General features: G+C 40.6%; 1 long non-coding RNA gene and 10 other non-coding genes across 12 annotated transcripts; 9 read left to right on the forward strand and 2 right to left on the reverse strand.

The window, feature by feature from the left end:
* Window positions 1-2,573: 2,573 nt before the first annotated feature.
* On the forward strand, window positions 2,574-2,645 carry trnaw-cca (transfer RNA tryptophan (anticodon CCA)). The gene has a single exon. It is a non-coding gene; the product is annotated as a tRNA-Trp (tRNA).
* Window positions 2,646-4,226: 1,581 nt separating this feature from the next.
* On the forward strand, window positions 4,227-4,299 carry trnak-cuu (transfer RNA lysine (anticodon CUU)). Its single transcript has one exon. It is a non-coding gene; the product is annotated as a tRNA-Lys (tRNA).
* A 344-nt stretch (window positions 4,300-4,643) lies between these two features.
* On the forward strand, window positions 4,644-4,754 carry trnal-caa (transfer RNA leucine (anticodon CAA)). Its single transcript has 2 exons — window positions 4,644-4,681; window positions 4,709-4,754. It is a non-coding gene; the product is annotated as a tRNA-Leu (tRNA).
* A 2,660-nt stretch (window positions 4,755-7,414) lies between these two features.
* On the forward strand, window positions 7,415-7,486 carry trnaw-cca (transfer RNA tryptophan (anticodon CCA)). The gene has a single exon. It is a non-coding gene; the product is annotated as a tRNA-Trp (tRNA).
* Window positions 7,487-8,394: 908 nt separating this feature from the next.
* On the forward strand, window positions 8,395-8,467 carry trnaf-gaa (transfer RNA phenylalanine (anticodon GAA)). Its single transcript has one exon. It is a non-coding gene; the product is annotated as a tRNA-Phe (tRNA).
* A 135-nt stretch (window positions 8,468-8,602) lies between these two features.
* On the reverse strand, window positions 8,603-8,676 carry trnan-guu (transfer RNA asparagine (anticodon GUU)). Its single transcript has one exon. It is a non-coding gene; the product is annotated as a tRNA-Asn (tRNA).
* Window positions 8,677-9,090: 414 nt separating this feature from the next.
* On the forward strand, window positions 9,091-9,163 carry trnak-cuu (transfer RNA lysine (anticodon CUU)). Its single transcript has one exon. It is a non-coding gene; the product is annotated as a tRNA-Lys (tRNA).
* A 347-nt stretch (window positions 9,164-9,510) lies between these two features.
* trnal-caa (transfer RNA leucine (anticodon CAA)) lies at window positions 9,511-9,621 on the forward strand. The gene is made up of 2 exons: window positions 9,511-9,548; window positions 9,576-9,621. It is a non-coding gene; the product is annotated as a tRNA-Leu (tRNA).
* Window positions 9,622-11,321: 1,700 nt separating this feature from the next.
* trnae-uuc (transfer RNA glutamic acid (anticodon UUC)) lies at window positions 11,322-11,394 on the forward strand. Its single transcript has one exon. It is a non-coding gene; the product is annotated as a tRNA-Glu (tRNA).
* A 394-nt stretch (window positions 11,395-11,788) lies between these two features.
* On the forward strand, window positions 11,789-11,860 carry trnaw-cca (transfer RNA tryptophan (anticodon CCA)). Its single transcript has one exon. It is a non-coding gene; the product is annotated as a tRNA-Trp (tRNA).
* A 7,855-nt stretch (window positions 11,861-19,715) lies between these two features.
* LOC131729898 (uncharacterized) lies at window positions 19,716-20,773 on the reverse strand. Of its 2 annotated transcripts, XR_009323788.1 has the most exons (4): window positions 20,716-20,773; window positions 20,567-20,617; window positions 20,451-20,480; window positions 19,716-20,097 (listed from the first exon to the last, which is right to left on the reverse strand). It is a non-coding gene; the product is annotated as an uncharacterized LOC131729898 (long non-coding RNA). The 2 variants fall into 2 exon arrangements; XR_009323787.1 differs by lacking the exon at window positions 20,451-20,480.
* Window positions 20,774-22,897: the final 2,124 nt, after the last annotated feature.

The raw sequence follows: 22,897 nt of genomic DNA on the forward strand, positions 1-22,897 counted from the left end.
CGGACTAAAATAGTGTTCCTAACACAGATTGCATTTTTGTTGTAAACAGACTACTTGTTAACGTCACTGAAAAATATTTTGTGTCCAAACATGTTATTTAACTTGATTGTTTTAAAATTCCAAATAACATATTACTTTGAAAAACATCTCCGTCGACCACTGGATCGTGGTCTCAGGCTGGGACGTGGACCATTGAGAACAGTATAAACCATCTATTACTAGACGCAGCTTACAGGAGAAATGCCCTCGTTTAACATGCTAGGATGATCGACTTCGGCATTCTCCAACTGCTGTTTACATTTTCTAACACGTTATGAGGAAGAACAATATTTTGGTGTCCAAACATGTGTTATTTAATTTGATTGTTTTAATATTCCAAATAACATATTACTTTGAAAAACATATATATTTTTTAATACAGTCCTATTTGAGTATTTAAAATATGGTTATATTCACATGCCAGCAACACTGTGTTAATTTAACGGAGCGCCTAACGCCGCTCGGAACGTTCGCATTTTTAAATCCTAACGGTCTCTCCTCAGCTGAGCGGAATGTTCACGAGCCGGTTGCCTAGCAGCGTCTCCCCCTCCTTCTCTACCCCGCCCTCTCGCCCTCTCTCGTTGCTCCAGCTAGGAGTTCAAATTTAGCTTCGTTATATCTGCGCAATTCTTTACTAACTTTTACAAATTAGCTTATTAGGGGCTTCGTGTTTTTAAGATGGTTCCGGTGCAGTCCGGACAGACTGGAGCATCATTACAGTATACCGCACTGCGCTCAGCTCAGTGTGGCCGCTGATACACAAAATAATGAACGACTGTTTAAATAAATCACATGTATTGCTTTTTAATGCTAAATATGTATCTGGTATTCTAAGTATTATCAACAATTAATAATTCAGCTCTATTCATATTCAGAATGTAATACAGTATTAAAACTATCAAACTGACTGGAAACATGGAACACATTAATTGCGATCGATTCGATACCAATAGGATTACATAAGAGCTGTTGTGTATAGACAATGTCATAAACGCCGAAATGAACACGGACGGTCTTTATTAAGGGCTGAATCGTTTAGATGTTCGAGAGATCTAGGTGTACTGGACAAATCTACTGGATTTTTTCCAAATCGTAAGTGTACCGCCTGTGATAATACATTTAAAACTAAGAAAATGCACAAGCCATACAACGAAAAAAAAGAGTACAGTATCTTACAAGTGATTGTGCTTCAGCTCATGTCATTAATGTGATTTCTTGTCCTAGCCATTTGGTAAAACTACTAGACAGTTACAATTGCGCATTAATGAGCGAACATAAAAGTTCAATTAGGAGAAAATATATTCATCCACCACTAGCAAGACATTTTGTAGATGCCAAACATTCCGTTTCAGATCTTAAATTCTGTGGCATACAAACATTTTCAAGATCGCAGTGGTGGTAATGTCACGGGTGACGAATGTGTTGATTATTATTTTATTCAGTGTTATCACTTATGATTTTTGAATTTTAATTGGATTGGTTTTCCTTTTTTTGCACAGTTTGTTAATTTGAATTATTGTTTTATTTTTGAGCATTAGATGCATTTTAATGTGTATTTGTTCACTTAACCATACGTCATCCACTCTCTGGTCCAGACCTCCTCTTAGGGCTCCTGTCCAGACGCCTGTTTGGGCAGCCCTCTCCATAGGGTGCTGCGCTTCAGCTGAAGTCCTCAGGAGAGATCCTGATATCCTGACATAAACCACGAACGCAAAGGTTCTTGTCAGTACCTCTTTTCAAATGTCTTCATTCGCCAAATTCCGCAGTCCTCCCAGAGTGAGTCTACGGAAAAAAATAACAAAACGAAACTGACACTGTCCGTGCACAAAAAAAAAAACCCAACCACTCGCTGTCTAATCTCGTCTTCTTTATTTTCGTTTACTTCCCTCAGCTTCTCTCTCTTTCCTATTCCGGTATCTCCTAGTTCCATGCTCCCAGTCTCTTAGTTCCTCACCCTTTTTATACCTCAAAGCCCTTCTAATTCCAGGTGTCTACAGGTACCTGCAATTGTTTGGGGCGGGACCTGAGGTCCGTGTGCACAGTGCTTCTGATAAACAAAACAAAAAATACTTTAATTACGAACTCCGTTTCACCCGTGCACCAAACAAAACAGACAAATAATAATCAACACAGCAAAAACACAGTGCAAAGCAAACAGAAAATTATGAAAAGAAAAAAAAAACGATCTAAATAAAATATTCACACAATACTAATTAATACGTGCAGAAAATAAATAAATAAACACAGGCATATGATTCCCAGCCAATACAACTGTGTTTATGCCCACGTTTCAAATAATGAAATTTCTAAAAGCAAATCGTATTGTTTTATGTTTTCTTTACTTTAAAAGCTGAGAATCAAACACACTTCCGAAAACTTCATAGCCCTGCTGGCTACGAACAAGTATTGAGTCGTCTGTTTCCCATGACCCTGGTGATACCCCGTGTTTTCCTAGTATCAGCGTCGGCATTACCATGCGTTTGGCATGCTTGCTGTACACTCTAGCATTGCATAACAAGCTACCATTACAGCTGGACTTCGTGGCGCAACGGTAGCGCGTCTGACTCCAGATCAGAAGGTTGCGTGTTCAAATCACGTCGAGGTCAAAGCCGCCTTTGTTTTTATTCCGCACTATTTCATTTTTTAACGTGTTTGAATTTGACTGTTTCCGGACATTTATTTATACAATTTAGCCTATACAACATATTGATTGTATAGCGATCAAACAGATATTTATTGTATTGCGATTCATTTTTATGTTTTATTTGATACAGCACAATAAACTAAAGTGAATCCGAAATTACTGTTGACCAGTTGGGTAATAAAGTCATATTAACACTTCCTTGCATGAGATAGTGAAAATGTGCGTAACCTTTCAGTAAGTATTTTAAATTCATTTGGGAAGGTTTAAGATTGTGAAGAAGTTTAAATATGCTGCGTATTTGCGCATTGGGAACTTTGCATAATGACGTTTTTATTAATGCCACTTTCTTACGGACAGTAGTCAGGGTGATGATACAAGACCAGAGCCAATAAACCTGTTATTTGCTTGTCCTTTCACTACCATATTCTATTGTGCTTGTTCAGAATACGCGTGAATCCTGAAAACATCTCGTTAATATTTAAACAAAGCCAGCAGTCACTTTATTGATCACCCTGTGGTTTAACCGCTATTGGAATACAGATGATTGTGTTAAAGATGTTAATAGACTTTCTATGTACACGTTTTAGAGCTAAGCGTTTCTTGAGGCAGTTCAAGCGCGGCACTTTCAGGCAACCAGTTCCAGTGTTTGCTTTTTGGACTTACTCTGGAAGGAATACAAAAAAAAACAAAAACACATTTGTTGAGAACCGCATTTGCGAGAAAACTTAACAGTTTCGAAAAGCATTTGTAAAGGCTTCGGATTCTATTATGGTGTTGCCGAGCTGTTGAACGTTTTTCATTACAGGTTTACTGGATTGCCAAAAAGAATGCTATCTCGAAACCTCAGTCTTGTCACGCCGAAATAGCTCAGTTGGGAGAGCGTTAGACAGAAGATCTAAAGGTCCCTGGTTTGCTCCCGGGTTTCGGCAAACAACAAGACGGTATTGGTTGTGTATTATTTTGAACTAAAAAAACAGAGCACATTTATTCTTCAGTGTAATTGGATGAAATAACAGCATATCAGAGTGCCATTTTCTAATGTGATTAAGAAATGAAAAAGGTTGGTGGGCTTGAACCACCAACCTTTTGGTTAACAGCCGAACGCGCTAACCGATTGCGCCACAGAGACCAACCTGTTAAGCAGCCAAAGCATACGGGAGTGATGAGCAAGGCGAGATGCTGCAGAACGTGATCGAGGGAGCAGAACTCATCAGAACCTGAGATCACATCTAAGAAGAAAGCAACACGGGGCAGGAAAGTCTATGTAATCAATTATGGCAGCACAGCATATGTCGTTTTGTTAGATAACACCCTGGGAGACAACAGAGCCGTGTGTGTAAATAGCTACAATGGAAACCATACACTTACGACTTAATTTTGATACAGAACTGTGGTCATGTGTAATCTGTTTTCATTATGATAAGAAAACTACAGTTCAGTGGATTATATTTGGAATCTTTGGTTCTGTCATTCACTATCTTCTCAAATAAGGTGACAAATAAATAGCTCAGTTGGTTACAGTGAAAGAAACTTCGAAAAGTCAGCCCGGCTAGCTCAGTCGGTAGAGCATGAGACTCTTAATCTCAGGGTCGTGGGTTCGAGCCCCACGTTGGGCGTCCTTTTTAAATACAAATTGAAGATGTTTCTTCGAGACAACGGAGCAAAGTCTGATTCTGTTCACATTGTATACAGTATTGCAACAAAATTACTTATTGGTCATTGTCAAATAGCAATTGCTATTGTAAAAAGCATGCATCGTTTATAGCTATAACGGTATTGAAATAAATCATCTTACTTTTTTGGGTTGACTTCAATCAGTTTCTTTTTTTTAGAATTGTCTTAACATCATTCATGCAGCATGAGTTGGTATGTGCGTAATAAACCCAATCGGGCCTTGATACGACCCCCTAGTGTGTGCTGAAATAAATAATGCGGTTTTCTACATTAATAAACGCAGCTTGTCAGAATGGCCGAGTGGTCTAAGGCGCCAGACTCAAGGACTCTGTCTTTCTAAAGAATTGTGTCTTCTGGTCTCTGAATGGAGGCGTGGGTTCAAATCCCACTTCTGACAGTTGACTTTTACTTATTTTTAAAAATAATAAATTTCAGCACTCAATACCATTTTAATTTCCATTTTAAATCCGACTAAAATAGTGTTCCTAACACAGATTGCATTTTTGTTGTAAACAGACTACTTGCTAACGTCACTGAAAAATATTTTGTGTCCAAACATGTTATTTAACTTGATTGTTTTAAAATTCCAAATAACATATTACTTTGAAAAACATCTCCGTCGACCACTGGATCGTGGTCTCAGGCTGGGATGTGGACCATTGAGAACAGTATAAACCATCTATTACTAGACGCAGCTTACAGGAGAAATGCCCTCGTTTAACATGCTAGGATGATCGACTTCGGCATTCTCCAACTGCTGTTTACATTTTTTAACACGTTATGAGGAAGAACAATATTTTGGTGTCCAAACATGTGTTATTTAATTTGATTGTTTTAATATTCCAAATAACATATTACTTTGAAAAACATATATTTTTTAATACAGTCCTATTTGAGTATTTAAAATATGGTTATATTCACATGCCAGCAACGGTGTGTTACTTTAACGAAGCGCCTAACGCCGCTCGGAACGTTCGCATTTTTAAATCCTAACGGTCTCTCCTCAGCTGAGTGGAATGTTCACGAGCCGGTTGCCCAGCAGCATCTCCCCCTCCTTCTCTGCCCCGCCCTCTCGTCCTCTCTCGTTGTACCAGCTAGGAGTTCAAATTTAGCTTCGTTATATTAGCGCAACTCTTTACTAACTTTTACAAATGAGCTTATTAGGGGCTTCGTGTTTTTAAGATGGTTCAGGTGCAGTCCGGACAGACTGACTGGAGCATCATTACAGTATAGCGCACTGCGCTCAGCTTTGTGTGGCCGCTGATACACAAAATAATGAACGATTGTTTAAATAAATCACATGTATTGCTTTTTAATGCTAAATATGTATCTGGTATTCTAAGTATTATCAACAATTAATAATTCAGCTCTATTCATATTCAGAATGTAATACAGTATTAAAACTATCAAACTGACTGGAAACATGGAACACATTAATTGCGATCGATTCGATACCAATAGGATTACATAAGAGCTGTTGTGTATAGACAATGTCATAAACGCCGAAATGAACACGGACGGTCTTTATTAAGGGCTGACTCGTTTAGATGTTCGAGAGATCTAGGTGTACTGGACAAATCTACTGGATTTTTTCCAAATCGTAAGTGTACCGCCTGTGATAATACATTTAAAACTAAGAAAATGTACAAGCCATACAACGAAAAAAAAGAGTACAGTATCTTACAAGTGATTGTGCTTCAGCTCATGTCATTAATGTGATTTCTTGTCCTAGCCATTTGCAATATGATGGTAAAACTACTAGACAGTTACAATTGCGCATTAATGAGCAAACATAAAAGTTCAATTAGGAGAAAATATATTCATCCACCACTAGCAAGACATTTTGTAGATGACAAACATTCCGTTTCTGATCTTAAATTCTGTGGCATACAAACATTTTCAAGATCGCAGTGGTGGTAATGTCACGGGTGACGAATGTGTTGATTATTATTTTATTCAGTGTTATCACTTATGATTTTTGAATTTTAATTGGATTGGTTTTCCTTTTTTGCACAGTTTGTTTATTTGAATTATTGTTTTATTTTTGAGCATTAGATGCATTTTAATGTGTATTTGTTCACTTAACCATACGTCATCCACTCTCTGGTCCAGACGCCTGTTTGGGCAGCCCTCTCCATAGGGTGCTGCGCTTCAGCTGAAGTCCTCAGGAGAGATCCTGATATCCTGACATAAACCACGAACGCAAAGGTTCTTGTCAGTACCTCTTTTCAAATGTCTTCAATCACCAAATTCCGCAGTCCTCCCAGAGTGAGTCTACGAGAAAAAATAACAAAACGAAACTGACACTGTCCGTGCACAAAAAAAACCCCAACCACTCGCTGTCTAATCTCGTCCTCTTTATTTTCGTTTACTTCCCTCAGCTTCTCTCTCTTTCCTATTCCGGTATCTCCTAGCTCCATGCTCCCAGTCTCTTAGTTCCTCACCCTTTTTATACCTCAAAGCCCTTCTAATTCCAGGTGTGTACAGGTACCTGCAATTGTTTGGGGCGTGACCTGATGTCCGTGTGCACAGTGCTTCTGATAAACAAAACAAAAAAATACTTTAATTACGAACTCCGTTTTACCCGTGCACCAAACAAAATAGACAAATAATAATCAACACAGCAAAAACACAGTGCAAAGCAAACAGAAAATTATGAAAATTATGAAAATAAAAAAAAACGATCTAAATAAAATGTTCACACACGATCTAAATAAAATGTTCACACAATACTAATTAATACGTGCAGAAAATAAATAAATAAACACAGGCATATGATTCCCAGCCAATTCAACTGTGTTTATGCCCACGTTTCAAATAATGAAATTTCTAAAAGCAAATCGTATTGTTTTATGTTTTCTTTACTTTTAAAGCTGAGAATCAAACACACTTCCGACAACTTCATAGCCCTGCTGGCTACGAACAAGTATTGAGTCGGCTGTTTCCCATGACCCTGGTGATACCGCGTGTTTTCCTAGTATCAGCGTCGGCATTACCATGTGTTTGGCATGCTTGCTGTACACTCTAGCATTGCATAACAAGCTGCCATTACACCTGGACTTCGTGGCGCAGCGGCAGCGCGTCTGACTCCAGATCAGAAGGTTGCGTGTTCAAATCACGTCGAGGTCAAAGCCGCCTTTGTTTTATTCGGCACTATTTCATTTTTTAACGTGTTTGAATTTGACTGTTTCCGGACATTTATTTATACAATTTAGCCTATACAACATATTGATTGTATAGCGATCAAACAGATATTTATTGTATTGCGATTCATTTTTATGTTTCATTTGATACAGCACAATAAACTAAAGTGAATCCGAAATTACTGTTGACCAGTCTTCATTGACACAGTTGGGTAATAAAGGTCATATTAACACTTCCTTGCATGAGATAGTGAAAATGTGCGTAACCTTTCAGTAAGTATTTTAAATTCATTTGGGAAGGTTTAAGATTGTGAAGAAGTTTAAATATGCTGCGTATTTGCGCATTGGGAACTTTGCATAATGACGTTTTTATTAATGCCACTTTCTTACGGACAGTAGTCAGGGTGATGATACAAGACCAGAGCCAATAAACCTGTTATTTGCTTGTCCTTTCACTACCATATTCTATTGTGCTTGTTCAGAATACGCGTGAATCCTGAAAACATCTCGTTAATATTTAAACAAAGCCAGCAGTCACTTTATTGATCACCCTGTGGTTTAACCGCTATTGGAATACAGATGATTGTGTTAAAGATGTTAATAGACTTTCTATGTACACGTTTTAGAGCTAAGCGTTTCTTGAGGCAGTTCAAGCGCGGCACTTTCAGGCAACCAGTTCCAGTGTTTGCTTTTTGGACTTACTCTGGAAGGAATACAAAAAAAACAAAAACACATTTGTTGAGAACCGCATTTGCGAGAAAACTTAACAGTTTCGAAAAGCATTTGTAAAGGCTTCGGATTCTATTATGGTGTTGCCGAGCTGTTGAACGTTTTTCATTACAGGTTTACTGGATTGCCAAAAAGAATGCTATCTCGAAACCTCAGTCTTGTCACGCCGAAATAGCTCAGTTGGGAGAGCGTTAGACTGAAGATCTAAAGGTCCCTGGTTCGATCCCGGGTTTCGGCAAACAACAAGACGGTATTGGTTGTGTATTATTTTGAACTAAAAAAACAGAGCACATTTATTCTTCAGTGTAATTGGATGAAATAACAGCATATCAGAGTGCCATTTTCTAATGTGATTAAGAAATGAAAAAAACATCGTCCCTGGGTGGACTTGAACCACCAACCTTTCGGTTAACAGCCGAACGCGCTAACCGATTGCGCCACAGAGACCAACCTGTTAAGCAGCCAAAGCATACGGGAGTGATGAGCAAGGCGAGATGCTGCAGAACGTGATCGAGGGAGCAGAAGTCATCAGAACCTGAGATCACATCTAAGAAGAAAGCAACACGGGGCAGGAAAGTCTATGTAATCAATTATGGCAGCACAGCATATGTCGTTTTGTTAGATAACACCCTGGGAGACCACAGAGCAGTGTGTGTAAATAGCTACAATGGAAACCATATACTTACGACTTAATTTTGATACAGAACTGTGGTCATGTGTAATCTGTTTTCATTATGATAAGAAAACTACAGTTCAGTGGATTATATTTGGAATCTTTGGTTCTGTCATTCACTATTTTCTCAAATAAGATGACAAATTAATAGCTCAGTTGGTTACAGTGAAAGACACCTCGAAAAGTCAGCCCGGCTAGCTCAGTCGGTAGAGCATGAGACTCTTAGTCTCAGGGTCGTGGGTTCGAGCCCCACGTTGGGCGTCCTTTTTAAATACAAATTGTAGATGTTTCTTCCAGGCAACGGAGCAATGTCTGATTCTGTTCACATTGTATAAAGTATTGCAACACAATTACTTATTGGTCATTGTCATATAGCAATTGCTATTGTAAAATGCGTGCATCCTTTAAAGCTATACCGATATTGAAATAAAGAATCTTACTTTCGTGGGTTGGCTTCAATCTGTTTCTTTTTTTACACTTGTCATTACATCATTCATGGAGCAAGTTAGTATGTGCGTAATAAACCCAATCGGGTCTTGATACAATAGAGAAGCCTAGTCTGTGCTGAAATGAAATAATGCGGTTTTCTACTAAAGCAAACGCAGCTTGTCAGAATGGCCGAGTGGTCTAAGGCGCCAGACTCAAGGACGCTGTCTTTCCAAAGAATTGTGTGTTCTGGTCTCCGAATGGAGGCGTGGGTTCAAATCCCACTTCTGACAGTTCACTTTTACTTATTTTTTAAATGAATCAATTTGTTCATTTTACTATAAAAGATTGTTTCAAGGAAATCAACAGCTGATACCAAACTCTTGTCAGCACTCAATACCATTTTCATTTCCATTTTAAATCGGACTAAAATAGCGTTCCTAACACAGATTGCATTTTTGTTGTAAACTGGCTACTTGTCGAAGTCACTGAAAAATATTTTGTGTAGAAACATGTGTTATTTAACTAAAGATTGTTTTAATATTTCAAATAACATATTACTTTGAAAAACATCTCCGACTGCCACTGGATCGTGGTCTAAGGCTGGGATGCGGACCATTGAGAACAGTATAAACGATCTATTAGTGGATGTAGTTTACATGAGAAATGCCCTCGTTTAACATGCTGGGATGATAGACTTCGGCATTCTCCAACTGCTGTTTACATTTTCTAACACGTTATGAGGACGAATACAAAGTTTGACACTTTCCTTGTAAGTGGGGGTAAGCACAAGTTATTTTCAGATGTAATGTCTTTATTTAAGCTCAATCTAGTCCTGCGTAGTGCAAATCACATTACTGTTTAAAGTGTTCTTAAATTGTTTTAACAATTTAGCAGTGATCCATTTGAAATTTGCTTAATGATTTAAACAACTGAACTTATTGTCAGCTCGGTGCTGAGAAGAAAACACTCCCACTCCTCCTGGTGGATACCGAGACCAATCCCTTCAAAACAGTTTCACTCTAGAAATGATCCTTGCAAATATAGTCTTATCTTTTATTGGCAGACCGTCACCCCCAGCTGGCAAGCTCTACTTCATATAATACAATGACTGGGCAACAACGAGGTGTTACATTAACAATACAAACTAACTCGAGACAGCCAAGTCGTTAAAGCATACCTTAAGTTTGTCGTGTGATACAAAAGCAAGTTTTGGCATATTTGCATTGGCTGCCTCGTCAAACAAGCTCGAGCCACAGCACACAGTGCTGCTGTATCGGGACACAAAGGTGGATTTTAAAGCGACTGAATCAACGAGCTGAGACTACTTTTTGAAGAAATTGAAAACATGCCTCTCGTCGAAATATTTGCTATTTAATTAAAAAAATGTTTTGAATTTGCAAATGGCAGACTACATTGCCTTGCCCCCCCCCCAAAAAAAAAAAAATAAAAAAAAGACAATCTGAATTGCTCGTATCAAGCTGCAATGTAGCCTATGAGAATCGCTGGCAGAAATCGAGGGGAATTAGCTCAAATGGTAGAGCGCTCGCTTAGCATGCGAGAAGTAGCGGGATCGATGCCCGCTTTCTCCAAATAGTTTTAACGTATCTGCGTATTTAGTCCCAACGCATTATGGAGATAAATACAAAGTGTGAAAATTTTTTGTAACAGAGACGCCCGCCCTACATGTGTATTTTAAAGCACAGTCTCCTAATTTGTAATATTCCCAAGACTGAAAAACTGCAGTGCGCCGTCCATCGTATGTCTTCCGAGAAGCACAAAGGGAGATTATTTATTTATTTATTTATTTATTTATTTATTTATTTATTAGCAATTAAAGAGTTTGTGTTAATTGAGAATAAAAATAAATGGCTTTAAGTTTGCTTTCATTCGTAACGTGTTTATAATGAAATATCGGTTCTTGTGTTTTTACCAATCATTGTACTGTATACTACTAGCTACTGTTGCATGTCCATGATTTTGTTCCTCAGCTTCCCATATGGTCTAGCGGTTAGGATTCCCTGGTTTTCCCCCAGGCGGCCCGGGTTCGACTCCCGGTATGGGAACGTTCTTGTTATTGTCATTTTGTTACAGAACTGTGGTCATGTGTAATGTGTCTTCAATATGATAATAAAGCTACAGTTACTCGATATATATATATATATACAGAATGATGCAAATGTATTTGACTCTATTCACATTCCCATCGCGTGGAACCATAGCAGTTTGTTTTTAAATTATATTAATCCCTGGTCAAGACAAAGTCTTTCTGGGGTGGGACGATCATTAGAATGCGGATGTAAGGTCTCCGGTCCCATCATAGAAGCAAGATAGTTTATTCACAAATAAATACCTACACATTTATTTATGTTTCTTTTTTTGGTAAATTAACACATTATTGCATTCTGTCACGTCACGCTGTGCACTCTAGGATTGCATAACAAGTATGCACTATGCCAGGACTTCGTGGCGCAACGGTAGCGCGTCTGACTCCAGATCAGAAGGTTGCGTGTTCAAATCACGTCGAGGTCAAAGCCGTCTTTATTTCTATTCCACTATATTTCATTTTTTAACGTGTTTGGATTTGAATGTCTCCGGACATTTATTTATACAATTTATACAATTTATTGATTATATAGCGACAAACAAATTTCAATCAAGTTCCAGTCTCTCTGCCATTATCTTGCGCTGCTGTGTTTGGTCAGGTAAAAAGGGCGTGACCAGAGCGGTATGGGCAATCCCGTTAGGTAGCTTGCATGTCAATCTCTCCTTCTTTTCTATTTATACACCCAGCACTGCTTCCCGCCCTTCGTCTGTGTTTGTTTTTGGTCTGTGTTTGTTTTTTTGTTGTTCGCTCCTTTCACTGCAGGTAATTTCTCTGCTCAGCGCTGGTAGACAGTATCAGCTATTTTCCTACCTGCTCAGGTGATTCTTTTCATCATTCAGCTTTTGTATTTTTCAGCAGGAGCTCCATCGTTAGTCTTCTCTGCTCCCTCCAGTCTCCAGCGCAGCTACAGCGCCGTTCAAAGCGCAGCGTCATTCTCAGCTTGCTCTGCGTTTTCATCAGAAAGACTGTTCCGACGTCACCGCTGCACTGCAACTCTTTAACACCGGCGCCTCACAGACCATGGTTACCACGGCAACGCCTCATCGAGTGACTACTGGGAGTGGTAAGTTGCCATGGCGACCAGGCAGCTTTAACAGGCAATGCGAGCCTGTGCCTCACTACTGCAATCTTCTGGCTCCTGCTGCTGCGCTTTTGCAACATGAGAGCTTCAACTCGCCGAATTATGACATCTAAATACTGCAGGCTCCTCTTCTAGACCTACGTTAACTTACTTATATCATCACTAACTGTTCTAAAGCAAACGTTTTATCCATAGACAAGGATTTTAATCGCAATAACCAAATATATGCTACCCTGCTTCACTGAAGCCAGTAGTTTCAATTCCAATCGCAACCTCGAGATGGCAGCATAACACCACAATCTACATAATTTAAACTGATTTGCTATCGCTGCGAATCTCGCACACTCCAAACTTTCTAGCAATTCCTGCAGTTCGTTGTCTTTCCGAGGGATTCTCAGTCCCGTCCTGCCTCAACCTCTTTTGCTTCATATATTAACTTGATTATTTCAAATCAAAACCCCTCCCTTCGAGGATCTGGTCATGAAGCCATGCTTAGCAGCTTTCTGAGATGTTAAGAATCCACTGTCACATTAATTTTCCAGCTTCCATGCATCAGGCCATTCCTGCAACTTTCTTGCTCCCGGATTTGCACTTCGTCATTTGCCCCCAACTTCATCAAGGCACTTAATACAACTTTCAAAGTCCATTTCATTCAATTTGAGCTTCCAGGCACATACGGAAACTATGTCCTACGATTATCAACATTTCAGTCAAGAGTCCTCCAACACCGCAATAGACAATACACTCTTAGACTGCTCCTGATCAAATTGTGGCGTCCACGACCTATTCTCTATTTAACTGTACAGGTCGCGATGCAGACTACGCCATCTATAGTTTAACTAGAAATAGAACCTCACATAACCTTATTAATCTAGCAGCAATATTTGGGTACCCCACACAGAGCCCCTCTCAAATAAATGAAAAGACCAAAGAATGGAAATTGGTTGTGCCAACAAAATCTTTATTATCAACAACAACACTAAAACCCACAATTGCTGCAGTGCAATTACACACAATCCTAAGCATATATCTTGCACTCTTATGGTGCCGATATTTATAATGCCAACAATTAACACTTCCTGGTTCCCGCGGTCCTGTGATAAAATAAACAAAAGAAACCACACGTGAATTATTAAAGTAAATATATTAAAGGTGTAACTATAAACAAAATCACCACACCAAACATAATAGTGCACAATTCAAAAATAAAACACAACCCAGCACCTTACTTGACTAAACGTTCAATGCTCTGTAGAGCAGAGCAGCTACAATAGCGACGCTCTCCCTCGCAGCTCCTATAGACACACACTAAAAGCTAGCTAAACGCTGCACGATACTATTAAAACTGTAAAGACAAATAAAAACGTACGTACACAAACTAAACAAACAAGGGACAATAATAAGCAAAAACAATGTGCAAGATAAACACAGGGAAAGACAACTAGCAGAAACAGTGGCTGGCGGCGTTCCACTTCCTACAATAACAAAAGAAACCTTGTTACGCCGCACCACCACCACAAATCTAACGCAGCAATTACATTGAAAACACAGTTTCCATTACCTCGGGAGAGTCCGGAATACTGACGTCCAAAAGAATATCCGCCGACTCGCCCTACAATATACCAATAACAATACCATAAAACCAGGACACCAAAAGAGTACTGCACATAAAAATTAAGAGGGAGCAAAACAATAGTGCAACCGGCTTACCTCGTCACAGGGGAACCACGGGAACACAGGAACACCAAAACACAGCTGCACATCGACAAACTGGTTCTCTTGCACCCTTATGGTGCCGATATTTATAATGCCAACAATTAACACTTCCTGGTTCCCACGGTCCCACCTGTTACATTCTACCCCCCCTATTTTGCGTCGACGCCCCCGTCGCCAATACTTTTAACAACCACTGCCCGAAATACCAGGTAGTGACTCAACTATACAACTGTCGGTGCCTGGCCTAGTAAGATTCGCAGCCCTTACTGCTAGACCTGGAACGTCTTCGATGTGTTGGACTACAGACCTAGGAAGGTTGTGGGGATTAGAATGATAACCTGCAGTACTCCGTATGGTCCGTCGCAAAACCTCTTCTACCACTGGGGCAGTTTCCTCCTGCACCACTAGAGACTGCTGTCCAGTTCCTCTTCCTCAGATGATAGAATAGGGGCCTCCTGAGGTACTGGGACTCTGCTACACACCACACTCTCCCCATCCTCTGATGATGTATCTTCTCCTGCAATGGGAAACTGTGAGGGGAACAGGCCAAAATCAAGGTCTACAGCAGGTGACGTTACTTCCACCACATTGGAATGAAGTGGTCTTAACTCCCCTCGATGGACATGCCGAACTATCCCAGTTCCATCCACAGGGGCAACAGAATAAACTGCCCCCTGTCCTTTAGGGGACCGTACCACTTTATACACCATAGGGTTCCAAATATCCTGAATTTTATTCCGTCCTCTGCTGCTGTGGTTCTTCAAGTAAACCAATTGCCCTTCCTCTATCCTCACATCCCGGACCTTCTCGTTATGCCTTCTCGCCCTCCACTGTGCCGCATCCAACAGGCGCTTTCGAGTCTCCCCAAAAACTGTTTGCAAATTCTCTTGATGTTCCGCTAGCCAGTCCTCCACAGTACCCCCGGCTGGCTCCACTTCTCCAACTCCAAGCCGGGAATCTATAGGCAGATGAGGTTTTCTTCCAAACAACAGATAGTAAGGAGACTGACAAGTACTCTGATGAACCGACGTATTATAAGCAAACAACATTTGGGGAAGATGAACAGCCCAGCGACGTTTCTTCTCTGGAGGGAGTGTCCGCAAGAGGTCATGGAGAGTGCGATTAAACCTCTCACATCCCCTCAGGATGGTAAGGAGTCGTCCGACTCTTCTGCACCCCATACAGTTGGCAGAGCTGGTAAATCAAGGTGCTCTCAAAGTTTCTTCCTTGATCTGAATGAATTCTCTCAGGCACTCCAAAACGATAAAACCACTCCTGGACTAATACTTTAGCCACCGTACTAGCTCGCTGATCCCGAGTTGGTACTGCCTGCGTATACTTTGAGAACACATCTGTCATTATTAAAACATTTTCCCTACCATCACTAGAGGGCTCCAATACAGTAAAGTCAATCGCCAACACTTCTAGGGGCCTTGAAGCAAGTAAATTCCCCATAAAGGTTCTGATCTTCGGCTGAACCGCCTTGGACAATGTACATCGAATGCATTGTTCACACCAGTGCTTAACATCCTTCCCCATACCTGGCCAAAATACCCTCTGTCGAATCAGGTGCATAGTTCGCTCCACCCCTTGATGGCCATGGTCATCATGTAAACTAGTAAGCACTTCTTTCTTAAGAATTTCAGGGAGTAAAAGTTGTAAAAACTTCTTACCTCCTCCTGAAGGATATGCAGCACGATACAGCACATCTTGCTTTTGCTCAATCCATTCCCACTGACGCAACAGTTCCAACACTGGCTTTAACAGCCGTGTTCTCTCAATATGGTCCTGTCCATAACCCCGTCTCCAAAAATCACAGAAACATCCAATTACAGGGTCCTGGGCCTGCAAGGTGGCCAAATCAGCTTTCTGCCGAATAGGCAGAGCCGTGATGGTACGCTGACTTGCTTCCCCTGGTCTCACGTCCTGACATTGAAGTCCTGACTGACACCATCGTAGAACAAGGGGAAGACGAGATCCCACTGCCGCTCCAGCCTCAGCAACCATAACATCCTCCTCATACTGCCGAGACAGGGCATCGGCATTGCCATTGAGTCGACCAGGGCGATACTTAATCTCAAAAGAGAACGATGCCAGTTGTGCCACCCATCGCTGTTCTAGTGCCCCCAGCTTGGCAGTCTGCAAATAACTGAGAGGATTATTATCAGTGTATACCAGGCAATGCTGTCCGAGCAAATACTCCCTGAACTTTTCCGTCATGGCCCATTTCAGGGCCAGTAGCTCCAATTTCATGGAGCTATAGTTCTCCATTTTCCGCTCTGTTGGTCTCAACCCGTGACTAGCGAAGGCAATGGGACGCAATTTTCCATCTTGTTCTTGGGACAATACAGCCCCTAGCCCCTGATGACTGGCATCTGTCTCCAAAACAAAAGGCTTCGAAAAATCAGCATAAGCCAAAATTGGCGAAGAAACAAGTTTAGTTTTTAATGCCTGAAAACATGCATTGCACTCCCTAGTCCAGATGCTCTCCGTAATAACCCCTGGGCCTCTCCGTCCTCTTTTGCCAGCTCCTGCTAACTCAGCCACTACCTGATGAAGGGGGGCCGCCAACTTTGCAAATCCCTCAACAAACCTACGGTAGTAACTGCAGAATCCCAAAAATGACCGGAGCTCAACAAGACTTCTAGGCCGCTTCCATTCTGCAACAACAGTGATCTTCTCAGGGTCAGTGGCTACACCCTCACGGGAAACCAAATGCCCCAGATATTTAACTTTTGTACGGAAGAAACAGCACTTACTGAGATTAGCCTTAAGGCCCTGATGTTGAAGGCGACTAAGGACCATTTCTAGACGTCCCAGATGCTGTTCCACAGTCGAAGAAAACACAACCACATCATCCAAGTACAAGAGGAGAGACTGGCAACTCTGATCTCCAAACAGTCGCTCCATTAGTCGCTGGAATGTGCCAGGGGCATTACAGAGTCCGAAAGGCATCCTGTTAAACTCAAACAGACCAAAAGGGGTACAAAATGCTGTTTTATGCCGATCAGGTTCTGCTACCGGAACTTGATTATATCCGCTTGCTAAATCAAGTGTGGAGAACCAACGCGCGCCTGAGAGGGCATCCAAGGATTCTTCAATACGGGGTAGGGGGTATGCATCCTTCCGGGTCTGGGCATTAAGTTGCCTGTAATCAACACACATACGCAGACTGCCATCTTTCTTCTGCACCAGCACAATAGGAGAAGCATAAGGGCTACTACTCTCACGAATAACCTGGCTTTCCAACAGCTGCTTTATATGGGCCTTTACGGCCTCATATTGCGAAGGGGGTATTCTTCTATGTCGTTGGCGGACTGGCACATTGTCCACCAGGGGGATCTCATGGGTAATAACCTTGGTACACCCTATATCACCCTCACCCTCAGCAAACACAGTATGGTACTTGTGTAGCAACTGCTGCACCTGCTGCTGTTCAACTAAGGTTAACCCAGATAAATCAAGGCCAGAAAAATCAGATAAGGAGCCCATGTTACTAGATGGTACACCCTGCACATTAACAATTGCAACATGTTCAGGGGCCCCTACCTCCTCAATTTGGATACCGGTAGCAGGCTCCTGCACTACCTCTACCCAATGTGCTGTTCCCAAAACTTCACGGGGATGTAAATAGGCTACATTCACCCCTACATTTACCACCGGTACCTGTACCTGCCCCTTTACTATATTTACTACAGCGGAAGGCAATAGGAGTAAAGTAGGTAGGGCACCTTCACCTGGCCCCAAGGGTTCTAATAGTGCTGTCCATGGCAACATACTACCACCCTGAGGGCCGGTAGCCTGAACCATAACCATCGTTCCAGCAGGAATACTGACTAACCCAGCTCCCTGCACTTTTATCTTACCCACCTGGGATGTGCCAGTCACCACGCGTCAACAAAAATGAAGTACCTTCTGCCAATCTACACCTGCATTAACAACAGGGGGGACCTGAAAAAGCACGGGCCCATGTTGTGAGAATAACTCACGATAACACTCCTCAATTACATTCATTCCCAGAAGCCCTGGTAGCTCTCCTCTACAACACTTGGCCCCAATGCCTGGGGGGTCTTTAACAACCAAAACCCACGACTGGGAATTAACTTCCCCAATACTTGTACATCCAACTCCAAATAACCCACATACGGTATCTCTAAACCATTGGCAGCTTGAAGCCTTAACCAACCACAATCTCTAAGCTTCCCCCCACCTCTAAACTTAAAATTCTGGGAAAAGAAACTTTCTGTAACAGTAGTAACCATTGAACCAGTATCCAATACACAAGGCACTAAGACCCCACTCATATAGACTTTCACTACCGGACAACGGCCTAACAAACATGATACCGCAGTGGCGCTATCTGGAGTAGCACTGGAGCCTACACTGCCCCCAGTCCTTTACTAACAGCCCATGGCTGTTCTAAGAGCTGTAATAAGTGATCAATTTGCAAATGTTGACTACTTAAAATCCCTCTAATTTCCTCCAACTCACTATCCTGTGTTTTTAATACAGCAACCGCTTCACAACTGCCTTGGACCTCTGATTGGATACTACTGAGTCAGGCTGGGGGAGCACGAACAACACTAATTGATCCCTGTTCCCCTTCCTGAACCCATCTAATTGCCTCTTGACATAAGGCTATTAAAGTAATCTGTGGGTCTCGACGTACGATACCTTTTAACTCCTGGCGCAACATACTGTCTCGCACATTCTCTGCGAATTGATCCCTTAGCACAATCTCTGAATTTGGAATACTGTTAGAATTACCCCGCAAGACCATTTCGAGTAAGGACATTAATGCATGGGAATACTCATTAAGAGACTCCCCCTCTTTCTGCCTTCGCTCAAAAAACTGCTTGTACAAACCCACATAGGACTGAGAACAGCCATATAATTCAATCAATATTTTAAATACTTTCTCAGGATCCTCTCTTCCTTGGATCGGTATTTTATCTCATTTCCAGCCTCCCCTTCTAAATGGTCATATAAAAAAATTGCCTGATCTACTTTAGACATATGTCGGGCCCTAATGCTAGTCCGTGCTTCCTCCACCCAATCATCAATAGACAATCCACCAACCATGGTCTTACCTTGGAATTTGGGGCACCTCCGTTCCCGTGGTAAATACACTAATCTTTCAGTTACCGCAGGGCTTTCTCCTGGTACAGCTGCAAGTACATTCTGCTGTCTAGCAGCCAGGGTATCATGAGCTGCCCTCAGCGCCTGCAACTGCTCCCTCAACTGCTCCATTTCTGCCATTTTAGCACCTTAAGACAAGTTAGCGCTAAAAAAAAAATAAACTTGATGGGGAGTGTTCTCTAGGGTGCCGAGTCTTCTACATCCACGTTAGAAGAGCTAAGCCACTGTTTCCCTATCTTTCCCTTTATACAAAAAAATAAATAAATAAACAAATAGCTTCAGCACTGCAGCATACACAACCAATTTCCAAAGATCCTGCCGACTACGCCAAATGTGGCGTCCACGACCTATTCTCTATTTAACTGTACAGGTCGCGATGCAGACTACGCCATCTATAGTTTAACGAGAAATAGAACCTCACATAACCTTATTAATCTAGCAGCAATATTTGGGTACCCCACACAGAGCCCCTCTCAAATAAATGAAAAGACAAAAGAATGGAAATTGGTTGTGCCAACAAAATCTTTATTATCAACAACAACACTAAAACCCACAATTGCTGCAGTGCAATTACACACAATCCTAACCATATATCTTGCACAATAGAATAATTGCTTATTTATTGTCCCCAGCGACACCTAGAGGAGAGATAGAGAAACGTCCATCCAATTAATAAATATTTGGCTGCTCCACCCACCAAAGCCCAGAAGGGCAGTCAACCACCACCTGTGATAAAATAAACAAAAAGAAACCACACGTGAATTATTAAAGTAAATATATTAAAAGTGTAACTATAAACAAAATCACCACACCAAACATAATAGTGCACAATTCAAAAAGAAAACACAACCCAGCACCTTACTTGACTAAACGTTCAATGCTCTGTAGAGCAGAGCAGCTACAATAGCGATGCTCTACCTCGCAGCTCCTATAGACACACACTAAAAGCTAGCTAAACGCTGCACGATACTATTAAAACTGTAAAGACAAATAAAAACGTGCGTACACAAACTAAAACAAACAAGGGACAATAATAAGCAAAAACAATGTGCAAGATAAACACAGGGAAAGACAACTACCAGAAACAGTGGCTGGCGGCGTTCCACTTCCTACAATAACAAAAGAAACCTTGTTACGCCGCACCACCACCACAAATCTAACGCAGCAATTACATTGAAAACACAGTTTCCATTACCTCGGGAGAGTCCGGAATACTGACGTCCAAAAGAATATCCGCCGACTCGCCCTACAATATACCAATAACAATACCATAAAACCAGGACACCAAAAGAGTACTGCACATAAAAATTAAGAGGGAGCAAAACAATAGTGCAACCGGCTTACCTCGTCACAGGGGGAACCACGGGAACACAGGAACACCAAAACACAGCTGCACATCGACAAACTGGTTCTCTTGCACCCTTATGGTGCCGATATTTATAATGCCAACAATTAACACTTCCTGGTTCCCGCGGTCCCACCTGTTACATTCAGGATTGGTCTCGGTATCCACCAGGAGGAGTGGCAGTGTTTTCTTCTGAGCACCGAGCTGACAATGAGTGTTGTTATCGGGAACCTACTCGCTGCAAGGAATGACCACGTCAATCTTCAGTAGGGGGTTGCTGAAGGAAGGGGACACATTTTGAGTGTGTATCTCATTCCGGTAGAAACGTAGAAAAAAGAAACCATCAAGCCCACAATTGTTCAGTTGTTTAAATCAATAACCACATTTAAATTGATCATTGCTAATGTCAAAACAATTTAAGAAAACTTTAAATAGGGCTTGACTAATATAAAAATATAGCAATGTCTTTTGCACTACGCAGGACTAGATTGAGTTTAAAATAGACATTACATCTGAAAATAACTTGTGCTTACCCCCACTTACAAGGAAGCTGTCAACCTTTGTATTCGTCCTCATAACGTGTTAGAAAATGTAAACAGCAGTTGGAGAATACCGAAGTCGATCATCCTAGCATGTTAAACGAGGGCATTTCTCATGTAAGCTACTTCCACTTGTGACGACTGTCACACAATGTGTTGTAATAAGCACAACACCTGTTTAATTCGTACCTGAATTGCAGATGGTCTGGACGTGTTACTACTTTACTTTCTATGTTCTATATTCTGTGATTCTAACAAATTAAATATACTTTTGAATACCATCTATTGCTAAAATATATATATATATATATATATATATATATATATATATATATATATATATATATATATATATATATCTGTCAAGTATTTTATTTGATCAGATTTTCTAATATATATGATGTGGTTAGCAGTAGTTATTTGACTAAGATTGCCTTGCTTAATTTTTTCACTTGGAATTACTGCTACGCTTTTTTCAATTCTGTCCCTTTCGGCTTGCCATAGTTTTTTTTACACAGGTCTCGTTTCCTGACTGGTAGCCGGGTAATGTAAAAGATGGTAGAAAATTATTTTGGAGAGTTCTTTGTTCTCAGCTGGTGCTCTCAGGACTTGCCGTTCTTTTGGAACCTTTGGCTAAGTTTATTTACTTCTTTATCTATTTCGTTAGTCTGGGTTTTAGTATGTCTATTGATTTTTAAGATGTAGTTTCCTTTGTTTAGGATTAGATATTCAGTCTTTTCATGGACATTATCTTTTACTCGGCTTTACTAACGTTTGTTAATAGTAAGTTTAATGTTTTGTTTTGCTTTGATACTTTCGTGTTTGCTAGTCGTGTTCTTTTTTCTATATTTGCATTGGTTTTGGTTTGAACGCACTATTTTCAATCGCTGGTGCGAGTTTCTTTTTTCTCAAGCATGGATTAAAAGGAACATTGCAGCTCTATTAAGAAGTTTCATCACCGTGGACCTGAACAGTAGAATTGGGTGAGATCAATCCTTTTGGGGTTTTGTTTTTTTCTTTTTCTGCTGCTATTGGATTACAATTTTTTGAATGGCCATTTTTTGTTTTGTTTTTGGGACATTGTTTTTTTTTCTTGTTTGAGTTTTATGGATCTTTGGATTAAGACTGTTTGTTTTTTGTTTTTGAACATTATTTTTTTTTTCTCTGTGCTATCCCTTGAGTGGATTATATTATTGGGTCTCTAACCTGTAATTGTTAGTTACTCTTATTGTTGGGTGAAGGAATATAAATCTCTAAAATCTGTATAAGTGATTGTTTTTCTCTCGGTGGTGTTAACATCTAAAGGGTGCATATAATTGTTAAACTCTGCCAATTTAGTCAGTATACTCCTTGGGTGTGATATTATTGTCTTGATTAATATATCCCTATACAAATAGTATTTTCTGAGTTACTTATATTTATATAGCTAACTCAGAAAAATATGAGTTACCTTTCTTTGTAGTGGATTTTGTTTATCTTTTGTCAGGGGTTGCCAGACTTATTAATTACTATTTACATAAGACCTGAGGGTTAATTGTATAGTTTTGCTATTGGCTGGATAAGTAATAAATCTTATATTTTGCTTCTATCTGTTACTTGCCCTGGATTCCCTTTTTTTTGTGCTGTGGCTGATTTCTGACTG

Source organism: Acipenser ruthenus, unplaced genomic scaffold (genome assembly GCF_902713425.1).
Source record: "Acipenser ruthenus unplaced genomic scaffold, fAciRut3.2 maternal haplotype, whole genome shotgun sequence".
In the NCBI taxonomy this organism is placed as follows: Eukaryota; Metazoa; Chordata; class Actinopteri; order Acipenseriformes; family Acipenseridae; genus Acipenser; species Acipenser ruthenus.